The following is a 7,500-nucleotide window of genomic DNA, read 5'->3' on the forward strand; positions in this document are numbered from 1 at the left end:
ATATAAATATGTATATATATGAATATATATATGAATATGTATTTATATACATATCCATACATATATATGTTATATATATATATGTATGTATGTATGTGTGTGATTGTATGTGTGTTTGTGCGTGTGTGTGTGTGGGCGTGTATACACACACAAGCGCACGCACACACACACATACATACATATATATGAAAGGCGAAAACACTCTACCGTGTTGATACTATGGTAGAAAAACCCACATGTAAAATTATAAATCTAGTTTTACATGTGTTTTTTTTTTACCATATATATATATACACATATATATACACACACTCCTTGTTTTATCTACTATTCGACTGAGTTTTGGAATCATTTCTCTATGCCAGTCTTATCCGAATTTTGTCCGACGGAATGATATGACGTAGAGCTAATCGGAAAACCGTTACTCTACGAACAGCAAGGCGGCATCGCAAGTCCCTTCGTACAGTAAATTACAAATGGGTTGTTTTGAGAAACTTATTCTTCTTGAGTTATTTGCACCAAAAATTATTACATTCACCGCAAGTAAACTGTAGTGGCTACGTGTTGTCTCATACAGATCCGTATACAGAAGTTTACAAAGAGCTGCAGAAGTTAACCAACAGTAAAACTCCACAATATGAGGGAACCGCTAACAATTCCCCCGCTGAGAAAAGCGAATTGACTATTCCTTCTCACTCTTCAGACGACAGTGTGGCAAGTCTCGTCAGACAGTATATTGATAGCTTCTTGATCGACAACGCTCACCCGAGCTTCCACGAAAATTAATGTAACAGTCGTATTTTTCTATTCGAAATTTGTAATTTAAGTCCCGACTGAAAAATAAAATTGCTCTCACCTCACCTTAGCGCGAAGAACATATAATTCCAATTGGATATCGGGTTGTTAAGACATTTTTAAAGAAAGAGTTGGGAAAATGTTCAGCGAAAAACCCAGGTATAATACTCACCACACCCAGCAGGACCCGCGTGGCGGTGCAAACAGGTGGGAATAATTCTGTAATTCCAATCCAACGCGAATCAAAATCTATACGGCTGCTCCTCCGCTTTTAATGGTTAAGCAGACAATACTGTAAACATGTGCTGCTTAACTGAGCTGTTCTGCTTTAGCCTTTGCCATCATTACGTGATATATTTGCTTTATTAATATTCATTTACATATATTACTATGTATAAATTAATATCCATGTCTTCCAGGATTGTGTATGTAACTATACTCATGTAAAACGAAATAAAGCAGAAAGAGACAAAAACAAACACAGACCAAGTAAAACAAACAATCTGAAAAGAAGCTATTTAAAAAAAAAAAAAAAAAGTTAAAACAGAGAAAGCAAAGTAAAGGTAAAACAGCACACAATAACATGTAACGGCATCGCTGGCAGCCTATCGGGAATCACACTGTAAAATTTCGCCCAGCTGACAAGCGCTTCGTCTGTTTCTCCGTGTAAAGTGATAGGGACTTTTCTCCTGGGGAAAAATGCCAACTTTTTTTTAACAGTTTTCAGAGTTTGACGTCATCAAGTATGTTTTCCAAATGACATTCATAAGCAAATTATTTTTCATTGTAATTTTCACTTCACTTTTCAAGAACTTTATATATGTAGTTAAACGCAAATGCAATGTTGACAATATTTCATCTATTCCTCCATCTTCCTGTAAGTAAGATCCTCCAACCTGACCTGATCTCCGTTCGTCTGTCCTCACCTGCCACGTGTTACCGTGTTGCCTCTCCTCTCTCTTTTATACCCCCTCCTCTGCCTTTCCTCTTCGTCTCATTTTCAATAAATGTAGTTTTTGCATTGTGGTTTTATCTGCCTTACATAAGATCTCAAAAAGTTTCGATCATATATAACAAATGTGACAACAAGTTAACGGTATCCTCCAATATGGAATTCGTGTGCTATTAACTAAAACAAAGACTATATCAGACAGCATGTGTTTGAGATAAGAATGTGTAATTACATTATTATCTGCACTTAACAAAGAAAATGAATGTCTTATTATGATAGAGACGTATAGAATGAAGCAAGGTTAATTCACAAACGCCTGATTCCTCGCCTTCTGCTGCAGAGTAATGTTATCCTGAAAATAATAAACTAACGAGAATGTTTACAGTATTTAATAAACTTCCTTTGTAGATAAGAATAAGTTTCTTGATGTTACGATACTTAGCCGAAAGGAACAGAAAACGGAAAGATTAAAGAGCATAGGAGAAAAATTCCATTTGCTAGGTCAAGGTTAACTTTCATGGTATATATTCATTGGCAATTTTTTATTTTTTTTATCTATCTTCACATAACATGGAAAAAGAAAAAGAAAAAATAAACTAATAAATGAATACATAAAGAAAGAAAAGAGAAAAGAAAAGAAAGGAAAAAAAATAAACAAAGAAAGAAAGAACAGAAAAGAACGAAAAAAAGACAAAAGAAAAAGAAAGAAAAAATAAAATAAAATAAAGTAAAAAAAAATGTGTGTATATGTTTGTGTGTGTGTGTGTACATATATGTATATACATGTATGTACACACACACATACACACACATACACACACACACACACACACACACACACACACACACATCTATATATATATATATATATATATATTCCTTTCCACTTTACAAAGGATTTTCATAAAATTTACGCAATGCAATGATAGCATACTTTTAAAATCGTAAAGTAAAATTAGCGAGAAATATATGTACACATTTACGATATCAGCGCATTGCCCGCTGGAGCTGTATATCATTTGCATTCTTATTTTTCATTTTTTATTATTATTTCCATATCGTTAGTATTGCCATATTGTTAATATTATCATTAATTTTATTATTATTATTATTATCATTATTATTATTGTTATCATAATTACTATTATCATTATAATTTTCACTGTTATTGTTTTTTATTATAATTATTATCATTATCATCATTGTTATTATAATTATTACTTTTGTTACTATTCATTTAATATTATTGTCATAATAATGATAATATTAATAACAGTAATAATAATAATAATAATAATAATAATAATAATAATAATAATGATATTGATCATTATTATCATTGTTATTATTTTTGCTATTATTATCACAATCCTCGTTATTTTTATTACTTTTGTTACTGTTTTTTATTATTATTGTTATCATGATTATCATTATTATCACTATTAATAATTATTATCATCATTACTACCTTTTTATTATAGTTATTATCATTACTATTATTACTGTTATTCTTATCATTTCATTATTATTATTATCCTCCTTCTCCTCATAATCATTATCATTATCACTCTTATATTAGTATTATCATTCTTTCATTAGTATTATTATCATTATTACTAATATTATTATTATCATTATTATTAATATTATTATCATTGTTATTATTATCATTATCACTATTATTACCAAACATTATTATCATAATTATTTTTATCACTATTACTATTATGGTTATCAGTATTATTGGTATTATTGCATGTTATTATAATTATTATTATTATTATCATCAATATCAGTGTCATTATTAATATTACTGTTATTATCACCGTCATTATTAGTGCCATAACGTCTGTTATGATTTTTTACTAGTATCATTACCGCATTGCTAATATTATTATCATTATGATTTTTATCATTATTATTGTGCTTTATATCATTATTGTTATTATTATTGTTCTTTATATCATTATTGTTATTATTATTGTTGATATTGTTATTATTGTTGATATTGTTTTTATTATATTATCATTATTATTATTATTATCATTATTGTTATTATTATAATCATTATCATTATTATTATTATTATAAATATTATTTTATCATTATTATCATTATTGTTGTTATCATTGCTGGTCTTAATACTACTATTATTACTATCATTATTTTTATCATCCTCACAATAACGCATGTCACTAACAACATCACTATTATTTATATTCATACGTGTTTCTATTTATGTTCATTTTAGACGAGATATAGAAGGATAAGATAGGCAGAAGAGTAGCTTTATTATTATTATTATCATTATTATTTCTATTATCATTATTGTTATTATTATCATCATTATCATTATTATTACTATTATCATGATTATTATGATTTCGGTTATTATCATTGTTGTTATTATATATATTATTATTACAATATAATGTTATCATTATTATTATTGTTATCATTATTACTACTACAGCGATTTTTATTGTTATTATTATCATTACCATTACTATTATTATTACTATTACTGTTGTTGTAATTATTATCATTATTAAATTTTTAATCATTACTATTATTATTATTACAATTAATATAATTAATATCATTATTATCATCACTACCATCATCCCTGTTATCATTATTAATATCATTATTGTTATTAGTACTAGAATTATTATGTTATCATCATTATTCTTCTTGTTAATATTATCATTATAATTATCTTTTAGAGTGACCATTGATATTATTGTTATTATCATTATTGTTATTTTCTCATCGTAACCAATATTATTATTATTATCATTATTATTAATGTTGTTGTTATTGTGATTATTATTATCATTATCATTATAATTGTTATTATTATTAGCGACTATTATTGTTATCCTTATCCTTTTATAATCTTGATATATATTATTATTATTATTATTATTATTATTATGCATAGTATTGTTGTTATTGTTAAAATTATTATCATTATAATTTTGTTATTATTATCATCATTTCGTTATTATTTTCATCATCTTTATCACTATAGTTGTTATTACTACTACTACTTTTACTACTAAGTACTGTTATCAATATTATTGTTATTATTTTTATTGTTGTTATCATTATTACAATTACTATTACTATTATCGTCATTAATATTATTATCATTATTACAATTACTATTTTTAAATTGCTATTATTATTATTACTATTTTTAAATTGCTATTATTATTATTACTATTTTTATATTACTATTTTTATATTGCTATTATTATTATTGTTATTATTATTATTATTATTATTATTATTATTATTATTATTGTTATTATTATTATTATTTTTTTTTTAAATAATATTATTATTATTAGTGGTAGTATTGTTATTATTATTAGTATTATTGCTATTATTATTATGATTATTATTACTGTTTTTATATTATAATTTTATTATTAGTATTATTATTATCATTATTATTATCATTATTATTATTACTATTTTTATATTACTATTTTTATATTACTATTATTATTATTACTATTTTTATATTGCTATTATTATTATTACTATTTTTAAATTGCTATTATTATTATTGTTATTATTTTACATTACCCATGCGAAACTGCGAAAGAAGCGGGAATTCTCATCATATAGAAATCAAGGTCGCAAAATTCAGGGTTACAGATGATGATGATAATTTTGGTGTTTTATTACTTGTGCATGAAAAATGAGGATTATGATTTTATTTGCAGTGTTATCATAGTTGTTATTTTTTCTACTGATAACTGTTATTAGTGTTGTTGCTACTACTATTATCCTATTAGGCTGCCACTCTTAAGCCAATTTTACTTGACTCATTCTACTACTAATAATACTATTGTTAGTAATATTAGTAAATTCGTATTGGTCACATATCCATATATTATTATTTGTTATATTTTGTTGAGAGCATGATAACTTTTATACATGTGTTCATTTCCATTTCTGACAATTTGGTTAAGTCAACACAAGGAAATTATCCTGAAGCTGATAAGATCTACATTTCCCTATTTTCTAATAGCGTGGTATCACAATATCCACAGTCAGACTTCTTTCCATTATTCTCGGTAAGAATCTGCAACAGCCAAGTTAATTCGTCATTTTTTCTTTTAGGTGACACATCAGCATCAATAAATAAAATAAAATAGACCACGCTGTTGACGGTGTTAATGGCGTTCATTTAAATCATGCACATGATCATGACGACAATTACACGGCTCATGGCTCTTCCTGGTTGACTGACATTTTGCCGTTTTGATTAGGGAATTGGGGCTTAAGGATCTGGAATGACATGCCAGTCAATAGCTGGGGTTGTCAATAGGGTGAGCTACGAACGCTTCGAAACGTTGCGATTTGTCTGTTTGTTGGTTCGTGGTCAGCTGGGCTACATTAGTTGATCTGGTCAGTTAAATGTGGTTGGTTATTGATTAAAAGCAGGTTGTTAACATATCAGGATCCACTGTAACTGGCCCGTAATTTAGGCTATGGCAGTTCATGGCTATTTGTTGGAAGACAAAGTTAAATTTATAGCCCCGGTTAAATTTAACTCTAGGTAGGGGGTTAGGGGAGGGAGGTAAGGGCACCGGGCATGGGGTACCTCGTAGCACCAAACATCCCGGCAGGGTATGCGCGGGAGGTGGGCACTGGGTAAGGGGGTATCGATGAACCATAACAAACAAGAGGAGGGAATTGTATTTCTGGTACAGTGCGTCCTGGCTGGAATGTGGCGGGTGGGGGGTGGGGGGGTAGAGATAGAGAGGGGGGGGGGGATATGGGGCAGATACAGTGAGAGGTACATGGACCTTTGGGGGGGAGGGGAGGGAGGGTGGTCAGGAGGGAAGGAGTGAATGAGTTAATAAGTGAATGAGTGGGTGAGCGAGAGAGTGAAAGATTGATTCAAGTGAGTGAGTGAATTGAGTGATTCTGGTGAGTGAAAGAGTTATTGAGAGAGAGAGAGAGAGTGAGAGTGAGTGAGTGAAGGGAGAGAGGGAGAGAGAGAGGGTGAGTGAGTGAGGGAGAGAGTGAGAGGAGAGAGAGAGAGAAGAGAGATAGAGAGATGAGAGAGAGAGAGTGAGAGAGAGAGAGAGAGAGAGAGAGTGAGAGAGGGAGAAGGAGAGAGGAGAGGAGAGAGAGAGAGAGAAGGAAGTGAGGGAGAGAGAGAGAGGAGTGAGATGAAGGAGAGAGAGATTGAGTGAGGGGAGAGAGAGAGAGAGGAGTGAGGGAGAGTGTGAGTGAGAGAGATGAGAAGTGAGGAGCGAGATAGGAGTGAAAGGAAGAGAGAGAGAGAGGAGAGATGAAGGGAGAGAGAAGAGTGAGGGAGGGAGAGAGAGAGAGAGAGAGAGGGGGAGAGAGGAGAGAGAGAAAAGAGAGGAGAGAGAGAGAGAGAGAGGGAGAGCAGAGAGAGAGTGAAGTTGGAAGAGAGAGAGAGAGGGAGGGGAGAAGAGCAGAGAGGAGGTGAGAGAGATGGAGAGAAGAGAAGAGAGGGGGAGAGAGAGAGGAGAGAGGGGAGAGTGAGAGTGAGAGCGAAGAGAGAGAGAGTGAAAGAGAGAGGGGAGGGAGAGATTGAGAGTGAGAGGAGAGGAGAGAGAGGAGAGGAGGGAGAGTAGGGGAGTGAGGGTGAAAAGAGAAGAGAGATGAGAGTGAGAGAGAGAGGAGAGAGAGAGTAGAGAGTGAAGGGAGAGAGAGATGAGAGAGAGGAAAGGGGGAGAGAGAGGGAGAGTGGAGAGGAG

Source organism: Penaeus chinensis, chromosome 4, assembly GCF_019202785.1.
Source record: "Penaeus chinensis breed Huanghai No. 1 chromosome 4, ASM1920278v2, whole genome shotgun sequence".
Classification (NCBI taxonomy): domain Eukaryota; kingdom Metazoa; phylum Arthropoda; class Malacostraca; order Decapoda; family Penaeidae; genus Penaeus; species Penaeus chinensis.